The 16,273-nt window shown below is 37.0% G+C and overlaps 1 pseudogene across 1 annotated transcript; it reads right to left on the bottom strand.

Annotated features, from left to right (window-relative positions):
• Positions 1-15,351: 15,351 nt before the first annotated feature.
• On the bottom strand, positions 15,352-16,038 carry LOC306667635 (E3 ubiquitin-protein ligase SIAH1-like; annotated as a pseudogene). The gene has a single exon. The product of its transcript is annotated as an E3 ubiquitin-protein ligase SIAH1-like (transcript).
• Between the last annotated feature and the right edge of the window lie 235 nt (positions 16,039-16,273).

Here is a 16,273-nt window from a genome sequence, read left to right as displayed (position 1 = left end):
GAGAAATGATCAGGTTATGAGAGTCTTAACACAATCAGTGAATTGATCCTTTGATGGGAATAACTGTGTGGTAACTGAAGGCGCCAAGGATGTGGCTGGAGGAGGTGGGGCACTGGGGGTCATGGCTTTAGGGTATATTTTGTATCTTGCAAGTGGAGTCTCTGTCTCTGCTGCCTGATCATCATGTGAGCTCTTTCCCTCTGCTAAACTCTCCTGCCATGATGTTCTGCCTCTCCTGGAGACTCAAGGAATGGAGCTCGCTGTCTATGAACCAAGACCTCTGAAACTACAATTCCCCAAATACACTTTCTTTTTCTAAAATTGTTCTTGTCAGGCCTTTTAGTCACAGCAATGAAAAAACTGACCAAAACAGAAATGTTTAATAACCAAGAATATACGATATAATAACAATAGCATAATCAAAGGATTTTCAAAAACTTTAAAAGAAAATACTAATTGTGTTTGATTGAATGTTTAGTTCTAATGTTTTTTGCACACATACATTCTTGCCAGGGGCTCCTAGTATGTAAAATGAACATTCTCCCTCTCTGACTTTGGCCTTGTTAGTTAGGATTTGCTTTGATGAATACTGTCTAAGTAAACATGACATAAAGTGTTCCTTAAATTGTTCTTTTATTGTGAAAATTGCTCCTGAGTTTTTCTATGTAGTCCCTATGAAATTCCTGTGCATGTATATAATAGCCCATGATATTCATGATACTAATAATCTATAATTTGAATGTTTGCTTTGTGAGAAATCTGGGAATTATGCACACACACAACACACACACACATAACACACACACACACATACTCTGGCCTTTGCATATGGTTTGCAACTTTGTTTTCAACAGTGGGTCACCATAATTTAGTGGCTAATTTCTTGGAAAAGTAAAGGAGTCTATTGTGTTATTCCTGAATAGCTGTCTTTTCTTCAACACCATTTCCTACCTCTTGCCTTTTGAAAGACAATCATATTGGCCCATTGGGCATTTGTACAGTAGTCTAGAGGATGACTTTTACTCTGAAACTTTGGAGAATGTATGGTGATGGCCTCTGCAACCGTCTTTGTTTTGTGTATAACATCACTCCAGTGTCTTTCTTGTGTAAAATGCTTTTACAGGAGCCATTTTATCTCTGCTTTTGTTCCAGCCTCCTTCCCTGCAGGACCCCAGCCAGTCTTGGTAAGGCAGAATTCATTCCACCAACATTGATTAAGGACCTGCTGTGTTCTAGGAATTGAGGATAGCGCAGTAAATGACTATGTCTCTGCTCCCCTGCAGCTCATGCCCTACTGAGAAATATAAAATCTAATGCTATAACATTAAATTCCTCAGTTCACAGTTCTCACTAAAAGCTGCAACCATGTCCCTCCTTTTCCAATTCCTCTGCCATTGCTTGCCATATTAGTCTTCTCAGGCTGCCATAACAAAATCCCATAGGCTTGGTGGCCTAAACAGAAATTGATTCCCTCATAGTTCTGGAGACAGTTAAGTCCAAGACCAGAGTGCCAGAATGATTGGTGTCTGGGGAGGGCTCTTCTCTTGGGATGTGATAGCTGTCTTTCACTGTGGGCTCGATGCTCCCTCCCTGTGCGCGTGTGTGTATGTGTGTGTATTTGGTATCTCTTCTTAGACACTAATCCAATCAAATCAGGGCCTATTTTTATGATGTCATTTAATCTTAATTACTTCCTTACTCCAAATACCTCATACTAGGTTAAAGCTTCAACTTACAAATTTTGGGGGCATACGCACATTCAGTCCCTAATGCTTTCCGACCTCTTAGTTCCAGACCTGCCTCCATTCCACTGCTGACACCTTCTGAGTTAACCTTGATACAACCTATAGAAAGGACTCTTCCCTGATCATATACCTCAGCCTCTTGGGTGCTTCTGCCTTCAAAGCTTATTATCAACCACATGCATTGCTTAAGTGTCTAGGTATTTTAAGGTCCCTTCCTTGATCACTATGCGACTTGCCCTTATCAGACTGTTAGTGAGAGCCTAAAACCAAATCTGTAGCTTAAGCCTTGCTACCTCTTCATCTTCCCTTTCTAAGATTTCTGCACTTCTGCTACATTTCACATCTATAGACTGATGTTGTTTACTTTTCACTGTCTAACAAATGACCTGTCAGTTCTAGAAATGCTGCCTAATGACTTTGTACCACAGATATTTCCCCAACAGTCTTCGTGGGGCCACTCATGACCTCGCTGGGGTTTGCTGCAATCTCATGCCCTGTATTGTAGCATATTCATTAGCACTAAAACCGGAGGCTGTCTTAAGAATGTAATAAAACTTAGGAAATTAAATGCATGAATTATTAGTTGCTTATATCTCAATTGTCTCTGAGGAACGTGTAACTGGGTATGCTACTTATGCCAAGAAGAAAAAAATGGGGTATAATCCATTTGGGATAAAGAAAATAAATCATAGTGAAAGAGCCCATAGAGAACTGTGGATACCTGTCCCAGTTGTGTCTTCTAAGGTGGACTCATATTGAAAAAGTGGAATATTTTTAGAACGTAGTGTTTCAGAACTGGCCATTTGGGCCATAACTGTGGCTTATGTTCCCGTCATAAGAACAAACATGAACCCGTGGGATCTTCTCTATTTGAATGGAATGAACTGTTCAATGGACAGCAGAGATTTAAAACGCTTCATCAGGAAAACTAACACAGGCCCATTTTCCTATACACAATAAGCTTTTCTAAAGAACTTTTCCTAGAAGAAGATTCTTGCACAACGGATACTGCCAGAAATATTTTCTTGTTTCTGAAAGATGGCTCAATATTTCAGTCACAGCATCAGCCATTTCCATAGGATCCCGTGTGATTGGTGTTGTACTGTATTCTGCTGAAAATATCCCAATAGGCACAGAGAAAATCATAAAAGTATTTCTTTTGGGGACTCCTTAAATTATTCATTTGTTGCTTGGTCAGTCCAGAGACCTAATGGAGGCTCGTCCCTCTTCAGTGCTAGGTAATGGAACATGTTGTCTTTCTGTTATCCCTGATATTATTCTAACTGCTCTGGGATTCCGATATTTTTTTCTCTCCTACTCCCCACCCTGAAAACACCGTGATAATCAGGGAAATGCTAAGGTGATCATTCATATTTTGATAATTAATACCAATCATTTATACTTTCTTTGTTAAAGCATTTCACAGGTGGTAAAGATAAATAACTTTTATGTACAAGCAAAGTCAAATAAAGCCCACTTCTATGAGATTATTAAGTAAAAATATGTATTATATAAAATCTACATAAGAAAAGTTTTAAAAGTTTAGACTTTAAAATGAATTCACTTTTTTATTCTTTCCGTTCTTGTTGCAGGCTTTATATCCTCCTATCATTTCAGCTGCAGTATTTTATAACATTCATCTATGTGCCCATTTCTGTGACTTGAATATATCCATCTAAAAGCAGGACCTGCCTCTTTTTCTTCTTTGTATAAACAGCATCAAGCATAGAGCCAAGTACTCACCACTTACTTGACATAAGTGAAAGGGTGAATACTTCATGCACAAAATGCTCTTGTTCCCTAAAAACAATATATAGAATAGTTTTGCTATACTATTTCTGTGAGGTTAGGGAAAAAAAAAGATAAAATAAAATATCTGTGTCCTGCCTTTAATAGATCTGTTTAAAAATAAGAAAATTGATTTTCCTCTCTATGGTACTGAGTAGGGTAATATATGGTACTGCAGACTGAATGGTTTAAAGATTTAAAGACAAGGTAGTTAATGATACCTTTGCCCCAGCCTGAAGCTTTAGGTATTTGGAATTTATATTCTGAGAATAAGGCCAATATCTAAAGAAACATATCTTAGTTTTCTTTCTTAGTTTCTATTTGTGCCATCAAATAAATAAAAAGTTTCATATTCTATTCATAAAAATTTTAGGAAGCCTATGCACTTGCTTTAGTTATACTACATACTTCTAAGAAAATGATGTTTTTGTTCTCTTTATTTTTCTATCAAGTAGAAATAATAATGATAGTTTTGTTTCTCGAAAAAAGGATAATTATGAGCATAAATAAAGTGACAATATAGGGAAATATTTTGAAGAGTATAAAGTGCTAAGCAACTGCAGGAGAGTGCAGAAGCACAGGCAGATATAGGAATATCAGTGTGCAAGAGAGGGGCTTGATTAATTTCTCCTTTGTATTCAATACTCTTTAAAATGTGTCAGTTACATGGAGGTTGGATTAGGATGGCCAGGTCCTGAAGTACCATAGCACCATAACTTCTACCTCCCTGGCTGACAATTCCATATGTTTCTGACCTCCTTCCACCTCGGACCCAGACCTTTCAGTGAGTGGGTAAGTGCCTTCTGTGTTTTTGTTTCCTTCCTATGAATGGAACCCAATAGTAGGACTTGGATCTTTCTCTTATGCTTTGTTTTATCTGTCCTGGGGAAGTAGAATAATTTATCTGAGTGGTTAACTTTGGCAGCATAACTGAACAAGACTTGACTCAGATCCCCTTGGCTCTATCTGGGAGCAAGCCTGCTTACCATAAGACAAGTTCTCTTCTTTATACTGTGAGGCCCCGCACCCCCACCCCTGCTGATAGACCTCCAGGATACAGGGAGGCCTTTAGTCCAGCACTGCTTGCAGCTGGGTGCCTGAGTTTGTCTAATTCAGGAGTCCAGTACTGGTAGGTGGTCCTCTTCAGCATCACACTTCAAATCAGGTCCTTTAGCCTGGCCACTTGGTAATAAGAGTGATAATTTGTCCTGCATAATTACTGTTTATTTCTTAACTTGTTCAGAGCCTGGGCAGCTCTTGATTTCATTGTTTCCTCACCCCAAAGTTCTGCACATATATCCTAGCAGTGTGTAAAAGTTCTCTCAGGAACAAATGAGAATTTGTTCACATTTCCTCCTCTTCTTTTTAACCAAGTGTTCTTCAATGCTGTACTCCTGGTTCTCTGGTCCTCACTTTTGTCTTTATCTTGACACTCAAGGTACATTTCCAGTACCCCTTGCTATCATAACCCATTTGGTAGCCCAACTTGGTACATTTTAACTGTGGGAAGAAAGCATCCACCTCAGGGCCAGCCTGAAGGAAGCCCAGATGGCCATCCCAGTTCTGACCCAACCTTTCACTGATAAGAGGAGGTTGGCATACATGTCACAAATGAAGGCCAACACCAGTTGCTCTGCTTTCTGTCTCTTAACCTCTACTATGTTTTTACAATCTTTTGTTAGTCCAAAGAGAAATTCCCAACAATGTTTGGAACTACTTGGATGCTAGAGGGAAATTTTGCTTTTCTGCAATCCTGCAAATAGACTGCTTAGTCTTTCCTCATGCATGGGATTGAAATTGCCCATGAGAAATTGGAACTACAACATTTCTACTTAGATCTTTAATGGAATGAAATTCAGAATATTATTCATTGGTACTCCTCGTTTTTATTTGTTGGTATTTAGCTCAAATGTCTTGTTTCATGATCTTGACAGTGCTGTGATATGATATTACTTTGCAAACAGCATGGTGTTACTATTTTAAAGGTCACTGCAATGCTCAGCATGTTGATATTCCACTTCCCACTTGGAACACTGTGTTTAAAGTTTCCACTGACTTCACCATATTGCCAAGGATTGGAAGACCTCTTCACTGAGAACACAGAGATTTCAAAAAGAGTAAAAAAATGTCTTAGAGATTGGAAATGTGAACTGTTACAGAATCAAACTCAAGGTCCATTAAACTCCCAGTTAAAAAAAAAATGAACCAATGAGACACCTTAAGTGATTTGTCTAATAGAAACTGTACTAAATGTAAATGTGAGGATTGTAGCAAAGTTGGGATTCTGTCTGATTTAGGGTTTTTCCCACTTTACATCAAGCCTTTATTATCTAAGAACCATAAAAATGTTTCATTAAACACATTCTTACTCAAACAACTCAAATAGTTTACTTTTTCTGTATAATTATCATTGGAAAAATTTCTTCCTTCTTTGGGTGCTTTGTACTATCTCCTCAGACCAAAGGCAGTCTTTTAATTCTTGTTTTGTGAAACTGGTATTTAAGAGTGATTCTTCTATTGGCTATAATCTCATGCAGATTACAACTGCCCTGAACCTTGAGAGGGATATGCAGGATATGAAACTCAGATCTAAAATTATGGGCATGTAACCCATAAACACATTGTGGTCCCATTTTTGGAAACATAATCTGCCTTCATGTGAAGATAAATAAGTTACACTGCCTGTATTGAGTTCCTGGCAAGGGTATAGCTCCATAATTTTATTTTAGTGAGATGAAGAATTGAGACCCATAATTCAATTAAACACATACAGTATTTTCTAATATTTAAAATTTTGACAGTATTTTGTATGAATAATAGTATCCTATTATATTATTATTATGCACATTGCTAATTGTAAGGAGATTAAGTACATTTTCATATGCTTGTTATTCAGGCAGTTTTCTTTTTATAAAGTGCCCGTTGAAATTATTAACCTATTTTTCTATTGCATTGACTATCTTTTAAAGTCTTTTTTTTTAATATGTGAGAGTTTTTTGAAATGTATTTTCAAATCAAGTGCATTGTTTGTTTTATTTTCTCATACTTTTCCTAAAGTGTCTTGTTTTCACTTTACAGTGTACTGAGAACCAGATAATAAAAATGATAATTTGTTCTCCATAATTACTGTTTATTTCTTTATTTAACTTTAATATAGTTAAATTTATCAAGTGCTCTTTAAGGCAGATGATTCTTGACAGTTGACAAGTGGATTGACCTCACTCACCTATTAACTGGAATGATGGGAGAATGATTTTTTATCAACCTACAGGTCAGCCCAGGCTACATCACTTGGAGCCTGGTAGGGTTACAAAAACAAGAAGGATGTGTTCAGGGCCTCAGAAGCCAGGCTTAGACCTGCCACAACATTGTGTCTACTGCATTCTGTTGGCCAGAGAAAAATAATAGCCTAGAATTAAGGAGTGGGGCTCAGATCACCTGTATGGTCAAAGTCCTGCAAAGTCACTTTAAATTGTATGACTACTTTAAGGGCAAGAATTCTTTCAATATAGTCTAGTTCTTTACTTTGTGTAAGCTCTCAGGCCAGCAGAAACCACTACCTCATGCTAAAAATCATTGCAGGCACCATTATCACCAGTGTCTATATGCATGAGCCACTTGCCTTCCCATGACCTTGGACTCCATCCGCAGTTCATTCCATACTTCCTTGATGTTAATGTGAAAACTCTGATGCTACTGGAAGCCACAGAATCCCATTCTCTCATCACATAAGGGTTAATGTACCCATCCAATAGGAGATTAGCCCAGTTACAGAGTCTTTTTCAGGAACCATTCATAATTAAAATGGAACAGGAAATCAATAGCAAAAATATAGCAAGTCATATAAGGGATTGTTGAAGACAGCAACAACATTTGTTGTTGTTGTTGTCGTTGTTTTTCTTTTAACAACGATGTGGTCGGGCTTAAGGAAAATTGGTAAGTGTCAAAACACTCAATAGCTAGGAAATCCAGAAAGCTCTTCTCACCTGTAGGCTTGTAAAGAAAAGGAAGTGAACATATCCTGGAATCTTCTGAAACTTTTAGTTGTAGGAGAAATGTATCTGAAAGAAGTTCTAATTTTCATAGAGAAACATAGTCTTATTCAATCCAAGGCATAGCAAGGAGAAGTGGCCAGGGTGAATACCCTGAACTATCTCTTTCCATCTTAAAATTTGAGATAGTGCATCACATTGTCTGAACAAATGAAAAGGTAGAGAGAGAACAAGGAAAGCCAGTTCATATGAGTTGGTCCTGAACTACATGCTAGGGTAGAGAAGGCAGGAAGTCTGTCTTGATGGCCAGCCAGATGTCCAGCTATTTGCATAATAAGAATTTGTTAAATGAATGTATGACTTCTTTGCTAAAAAAGATGCCGCCAAATTTGACCACCCTATTTGCTTCTGCATTAATGTTTGCTGGTTTATGATTATTTCTCATTATTAATGCAAATTCTTATACTCACTTTTAAACATTACAGAATTTCTTCCAAAACAATCTCAACCCCAAACTCAGTTCTCAGATATTCCTGTTAAGAAAGTCAATAAATTAGGGCTGTGGTTGTGGCTCAAGGGCAGAGTGCTGCCATGCTGAGGTTCACGAGGGTTCATGAGGAGGGTTCCATCCTCAGTACCTCATCAAAATAAATAAATAAAAATAAAGGTATGGTGTCCGTCTACAACTTAAAAGTTAAGAAAAAAATGTCAATAAGTGATCTATTTCTCTTTATTTTAGTTTGACTTTTGTGTTATTTTTAAAAGTTTAATTTGAGTGTGTAAGTGGTTGATATCAACAGAGACATACTTGCTAATACTGTTTCCTTAATTGAAGAACAGGAAATAGAAGATAGTGTTTCTTTTAACTATTTAGAGAAACTAGCATATGTAGGACCTTGGGTCCATCACACCTAGTAGCTTGAAAATGTCTGAATTTTACTGGTATCAAAGGCAATGGTATTTGTAGTTACAGAAATTCCCAACTTCAAGAAATGTTATCATATCAAATCATAATTATTCTCTGAAGACTTGTAAAGACATGTTTCAGTCTCACATAGAACTTATTTCACTCATTTATCTAAAAAAGGCCCTAAGAAAATGATGATTTTAATAATGCAACTACTACTACTACTACTACTACTACTACTACTAACCAGAACTACTGTAAGTACTTTACCCTATCCCAGGCACTGTAATAAAATATTTAACTATTTCATTTCGTCTTCTTAACAATTCTGCAAGTTAGATATAATTTTCTTTTTTTATTTGATATTTTTTCCCTATTTAAAAAATTATTTTTATTGTAAACAAATGGGATACATCTTGTTTGTTTGTATATGAAGTATAGGCATAGAATTTGTGTAATCATATATTTACATAGGGTAATAGTTTTTGATTCATTCTGTTATTTTTTTCCTTCCCTCCCACCCCTCTTTTCCCTCTATACAGTCCTTCCTTCCTCCATTCTTGCTTCCCTCCCACCCCCCATAATTGTCATCATCCGCTTATCAGTGAGATCATTCATCCTTTGGTTTTTTGAGATTGGCTTATTTCACTTAACATGATATTCTCCAATTTCATCCATTTACCTGCAAATGCCATAATTTTATTATTCTTTATGGCTGAGTAATATTCCATTGTATATATATACCACAGTTTCTTTATCCATTCATCAACTGAAGGGCATCTAGGTTGGTTCCATAGTCTGGCTATTGTGAATTGAGCCGCTATGAACATTGATGTGGCTATATCTCTGTAGTGTGCTGATTTTAAGTCCTTTGGGTATAGGCCAAAGAGTGGGATAGCTGGGTCAAATGGTAGGTCCACTCCAAGTTTTCTAAGGAATCTCCATACTGCTTTCCAGAGTGGCTGCACTAATTTGCAGTCCCACCAGCAATGTATGAGTGTACCTTTTTCCCCACATCCTCGCCAACACCTATTGTTGCTTGTGTTCTTGATAATCGCCATTCTAATTGGGGTGAGATGAAATCTTAGTGTAGTTTTGATTTGCATTTCTCTTATTACTAAAGATGTCGAACATTTTTTCATATATCTGTTGATTGCTTGTACATCTTCTTCTGTGAAGTGTCTGTTCATTTCCTTAGCCCATTTGTTGATTGGGTTATTTGTATTCTTGGTGTAGAGTTTTTTGACATTGGGATTTTAATTGGAATTGCATTGAATCTGTATAGCACTTTTGGTAGTATGGCCATTTTGACAATATTAATTCTGCCTATCCAAGAACATGGGACATCTTTCCATCTTCTAAGGTTTTCTTTAATTATTTTCTTTAGTGTTCTGTAGTTCAAGGAAATATCACAACGGACACGAGTGAAATACAAAACATAATTAGAAGCTATTTTGAAAACCTATTCTCCAAAAAAAATGGAAAATCTCGAAGATATCAACAGATTTCTAGAGACATATGAATTACCTAAACTGAACCAGGAAGACATACACAATTTAAATAGATCAATTTCAAGTAATGAAATAGAAGACATTATCAAAAGCCTACCAACAAAGAAAAGTTTGGGACCAGATGGGTTCTCAGTCGAGTTCTACAAAACCTTTAAAGAAGAGTTAATTCCAATACTTCTCAAAGTATTCCATGAAATAGAAGAGGAGGGAACCCTCCTAAACTCATTCTATGAAGCCAATATCACCCTGATACCTAAACCAGACAGAGACACATCGAGGAAAGAAAATTTCAGACCAATATCTTTAATGAACATCAACGCAAAAATTCTCAACAAAATTTTAGCAAATCGCATATAAAATATATAAAAAAGATAGTGCACAATGATCAAGTGGGTTTTATCCCAGGGATGCAAGGTTGGTTCAACATCTGGAAACCAATAAATAAAATTCACCATATCGACAGACTTAAAGTCAAGAATCACATGATTATTTCGATAGATGCAGAAAAAGCATTTGATTAAATACAGCATCCCTTCATGCTCAAAACACTAGAAAAAATAGGGATTGTGGGAACATTCCTTAACATTGTAAAAGCCATCTACGCTAAGCCCATGGCCAATATCATTCTAAATGGTGAAAAACTGAAAGCATACACCCTAAAAACTGGAACAAGGCAGGGATGCCCTCTTTCACCACTTCTATTCAACATTGTCCTTGAGACTCTAGCCAGAGCAATTAGACAGACCAAGGAAATTAAAGGGATATGAATAGGAAAAGAAGAACTCAAACTATCCCTATTTGCTGATGACATGATTATATATTTAGAGGAACCGGGAAATTCCACCAGAAAACTTTTAGAACTCATAAGTGAATTCAGTAAAGTAGCAGGTTACAAGATCAATGCTCATAAATCTAATGCATTTTTATACATAAGTGATGAATCTTCGGAAAGAGAAAGTAGGAAAACTACCCCATTTACAATAGCCTTGAAAAAAATAAAATACTTGGGAATCAATCTAGATATAATTTTCATATTGTATTTTTTAAAAAGTTCAGAAACTAAGTAACTTTCTGCATTCTCTGTACATTTATCCTGTGAGTGTGAGTTTCTTTCATTACGGTATTCAACATGTATAGTATTGATAGTAATCAAGTAACCATATTTGCATAAGTGTAAGGAGGGAATGAATTGAAACTCAGCAACAGAGAGAAAGAAGATTTAGTTGTGTGCTTGATTAAAGAGCTTAAAGGTTACAAAATTTATGTTCAACACATTATCAGCCAAGAAACTAGAGAAGTGAAAGAAAAATATGTACAATGATTTTCCCCCCACCTGACCTGTGAAATTAAAGGCAAAAGTATCATCCTATCAAAAAGTTTTGTGGGATGTGGGGGCAGTCATAGAATTTATAATACATACATAAATATAGAGGGCTCACAATCCCCTTTACAATATTGTTAACTTATACCGACAGTGCTCTAGGGCATATGGAGCCATAGTGAATTTGTTCCAAGGTGCTAAGAATGGAAATGGTAACTATGGTTTCATGTCTGCATTGTTCCACATTTGAAATCAATTGCATAAAAGGGGAGGAGCCTGATGTTAATTCAATCAAGGACTACAAATGTGAACTATCCAGCACCAAAGAGTGCAGATTACAATCCAAGGAAGTATCTGAATGCAAAAGTGTTACCTGAACAACCGTGGGCAGCCATTGTGAAGAAAGTAAATAGCATGTTCCTGAGGAGTTTCAGAGGGAAAAAAGAATCCTTGCTGGTAGTCAACATTTAGTCTGCAGCCTAAGGTGCAGACTAAATGCACCTTTTAGGAGGTGCTCAATTCTCTGAGGGAAGTGGTTCATTGCCTGGGATAAGTGAAATAAATGTGATAAATATTGATGTAAAGTGTTTGACTCCTTGGCATGAAGGCTGGCAGTCATCAGATTTTCTCATTCAAGTGAGTACTTTGTGAAACTAGCAGCAGTAGCTTTGGCTCTTTTTCATTATGTGTATCAAAGACTGCAGAAAAGAGATCTGTCATGAGCCCAGAGTTCTAGTGCTTGCTCAGTTCTGAGTCCACCGACAAATGATTTATTTCAGAATAGGTAACTCCTCACACAATCTCACTCCAGCTTCCACCTGGGCACAATGGTGAGAAAGCATTCTGAATAGAACCCATGGGAAAGGAAAAAGCAAGGAAGGGTCCCTTGCTTTCATGATGTCCTGACACGGGGAACTAAGAGCAATTGATCTTTCATGTTTTTTTTTTTTTTTTTTTTGATTATATGATCTCTTCAGTCACTGTGCTTTGTTCCTATCAGTCTATTGTATCTTCTGTTAATTCAGGGACACTTGCTGTCTTTAAAACATCAGAGCCTTTTCTAGTTGAAAATAATTAGAATCCAGAAGCATGAGAGATCAGATTCTAAGAAGCCTGTGAGTTCAGATTTTTGTATTCAGTTTCTGTGGCAGATGTTAGTCACCCAACAATGGCCAGTAGGCAACTTTTCATTCACTGTGTGAAGTTTTACATAATGATTCAATATGTTCCAATTTAGCCTCCTGTCAGTTAAAATTTTTCATTGGTATATATTAATTATACAGAATACCGGATTTCATTGTGGCATATTCATGCATGCATATAACAATTTGATTCCTATGAGTAATTTTTTTTAAAAAAGTAAATAATTAGGATCCGGAAACATGAGCAATCAGATTCTAAGCAGCCTGTGAGTTCAGATTTTTTAAGAGAATAGATAAAGGTCATTAGGCTAAATTCAATGGACTTCTCCAACGTCACATATTAAAGTGCCCTTGAAGAGGATTAGAATATCTTGTTTTCAGTTCTTACTTTTATATCCAATCCTCCTACCTGTCTATTAGCTAAGACAAATTGGTCTGCTGGGCAACATACAGAAGTTTAGTCCATGGGAAGATTAGCTAAAGTCAGTCTGTGCTGGCAAAATCGTTAATGGACTGGGCAAAGTCAACTTCTCCAGTAGGCACAGTGCCCAGGGCCCAGGAAGATATCTAAGTTCTAATCTTGGAGGCAACACAGAAAAAGGGGAGTTAGCTTGCCACTGAACCCATGTTTTCCGTGTCTTTGGCAGAACTGAGAGAGAACATGAGAGAAGCCACATGTTGATAGGAATCTCAAGGTAGTACCTCTGGGGAAATGAAATAAAATTTGAGTGTTCATACAATCATCCCTTTACCCAAATTTTGCTTGTCGTCATTCTCACTCTACAGTAGTCTAAAAAAAAATCTATATTTGTCTTAAATTTTTTTGAGAGAGAAATTCACATAAATTTTATTACTGAATATTGTTATAATTCTTTTATTTTATTATTACTTAGAGTTATTAATCTCTGTATATAATATATGAATCAAACTTTATCGTAGCTATGTAAGTGAAAAAACATATATAGTGTCCAGGAGTACTCAGACTTAGGCATTGACAGTCCATGTTTTTTTTTTTTTTTTTTAACCATATAATTTTTTAATGAGAATTATAAAAGAGTAAAAACATTTTTTTTTGCAAAATTATATTTTTTTCGGTATCAGGGATTGAACTCAGGGGTGGTTAGCCACTGAGCCACAACCCAGCCCTTTTTTATTTTTTATTTTGAGACAGGATCTCACTAGGTTGCTTACCGTCTTGCTAAGTCTCTGAGGCTGACTTTGAACCTGTGATCCTCCTGCCTCAGCCTTCTGAGGTGCTGGGATTACAGCACCACACCTGGCACTGCTTTTTATAAACAAGTGATTTGCTCTTAATTACAAATATTTTGCATGAAGATGCCTTCCTCTGCAAAACTAATAAACAAAAGAACAAATTTTTTAAAATGTCATTTGTCCAAGTTATTTGAAAAAGAAAGAGCCCAGTCAGTATTTACATTAATTAGCATATATTCTCTAACTTCTCAGAGTAAGCCTGAAGGTATGATTCAACAGGAAGAGAAAGAATGAGACTGAGAGCGAGGAGAGAGAAAGATCACTTTATAGTTGCTCTAAATGGCTTTTGATATATTTTTTTCTGATGTAAACCCTTCCTTTCTGGGCCCATGTCTTCACATAGCTGAATTTAAATTATTTCTAATGGACTGATTAATGAGGGAAAAGAAAATAAGTCTTGAACACATAAATTTATCATAAACAAAATTATGTATATAAAAAGACATTAACTTTAAAAAAGTACAAAAATAGTGAGGACAACCTGAAATAACAGAAAAGAAAGTCAAATTTATTCAATGAAAAATTAGAATTAATCAAAACTTGCAAATTCGCACATACATGCACACACAAAACTAGCAGCACTATGTATTGACTAACAAAGGAGAAAGGAAGTGGTCTAAGACCATTCAGATGGCTTGTCAGTTAAAGGAAAAAAACAAACACACACACACACACACACACACACACACACACACACACACACAAACACGCACACACATGCACATGAAACCGATATTTTCAACAATACAATCAATCTACAACAAACACAAAAATCAGAATTATTTTACAATGCTTGTTCTTTTAATCACGAGATGCCCATCTTGGTTATATACATATTTTTTCAATAGTTCACTGTTGACTTATTTTTAAATATATTAGTGTTACTGCATGCAACTGTTTCCTGTATTTAACAGTCTTTTTTATTTACTTCATGGGTCTAGCTTCCAGACAAGAGTTTCAGGTTGGCAGGCAGATGGGTGCCTTATTCTCCTGTGAAATTGAATGCAACAGTTTAAAACACTGACCAGAAAATGCTTGATTGCTGTTTCAACAGATTGAAATAGTTACCCTGATTCCTAAATTTCCATTTTCTACAAAAAATCTGTGCAATGTTGGTGTCAAAGACTAGGTAGTTGTAGCATGGAGAGTGGAGAGAGTGGGTTTGGGTTCTTTGTCTCATGAATTTGAAAACCAAAATCCATGAACACAAGGGTGAGAGCAAAGCTACAGAATTTATTAAAGTAATAGAAAGAAAGTAGAACTTCCAAAGAGGCAGGGGTACCAAGAGAGAGATAGCAAAGAGTGGCTATTGTCTAGGGGTTTATAAGGATCTGCAGGTTTAAGGAAGTCAGTGCCCTGCCCAATCCTGGGTAAGGCATGAGGTATTCATGAGGTATTCATGTAGCCTTTAGTCAAGTCAAAAGATCAATCAGGCATTCTTCCTTCTTTGGAGAAGCATGGACCCCAGTCACGTAGGTCCTGTTTTAAAAATAGCCTTTTAGTAAGTTTCTTGGCAAATATCTGCAGGTGCTGTTTGTGCTCTCAGAACTTTACCCAGGAGCCCATCTCCCTATCCTCCCACCTTATCTCGTCCTCCTGACATCACTCTCACCATTCATAACGGCTGTTGCAATTCCCTCATGAATAGATCAAGAAGTCATTTCCCAAGTCTGTCATTGCCTATGACCATTTAACTCAAGTTGATAAGAAAACTTTTCAGCTTGCTTTCATGTTCCTATCAGCTGTACAATTGTAAACAACTTCTGGTGACCATCATGTTTTTCCTGTTTCTCCAAAACAAATAAGAAGTAAAGTCCAAACGGCTGCATCATCACCCAGGCAACAGCACCAGGAAGATTAATACCTATAGCAAGGAAAACTCTCTCCTCTCCATGTAGGGTTGTACTGGACTTGTGCCGGTGAACCAGATGTGGCATTAAAGCATCCAAAGAGCCTTGCCATTTCCAGGAAGCACCAGAGCAAGGACAGGAATGAGGCCTGAGTTCACCGAGTTCTTTGTGGTCTGCTTTTACTGTAAGTGGCAGAGTTATTTCATATCCAGAAAAGGCATATTTGCAAGGGAAAAGTACTGAACTGATCTCTTTCTCCATAGGCAAGTTGCAAATAAATCCCTGTGGGCCCCATTAAGTTGAACAACATCTGAGTTTTGGGTGACAGTTGCTACAAACAAGATGACCACTCTGACATTGAAAAATGGGTGGTAACATAATCAAAGCACACAGGCCCTCAAAATGACTTGCCCAGTTGGATACCGTTGTGCCCATCATGGCAGGCACCCTCTGGAAAGGTGAATATTTTGAGATATGAGTAGGTAATACTGTAGCAGTCTGATGACTCATCTCTTGTAAGCTAGTGGATTCTTCAAAGCTGCGGGGGTGCCTGAGATGCGTGTTCCCTCAAATACCAATGGCCAGTCCAATCTCTCAGTGTCGGCTTTAAGTCAGAGACCCAGAAGTAACTTCTGCCTCCGGAATTCTTGGGCTTGGTTTTCTTGGCTTGTTTTGTGGCTGCTCTCCTCTAGAAAAGTCAAAATTACTTCCCACTGGAAGTTCCTGGAACATCTCTCATGGATAA

This window comes from Sciurus vulgaris, assembly GCF_902686455.1.
Source record: "Sciurus vulgaris genome assembly, chromosome: 8".
In the NCBI taxonomy this organism is placed as follows: Eukaryota; Metazoa; Chordata; class Mammalia; order Rodentia; family Sciuridae; genus Sciurus; species Sciurus vulgaris.
This window is presented reverse-complemented; position numbering and strand designations above follow the sequence as displayed.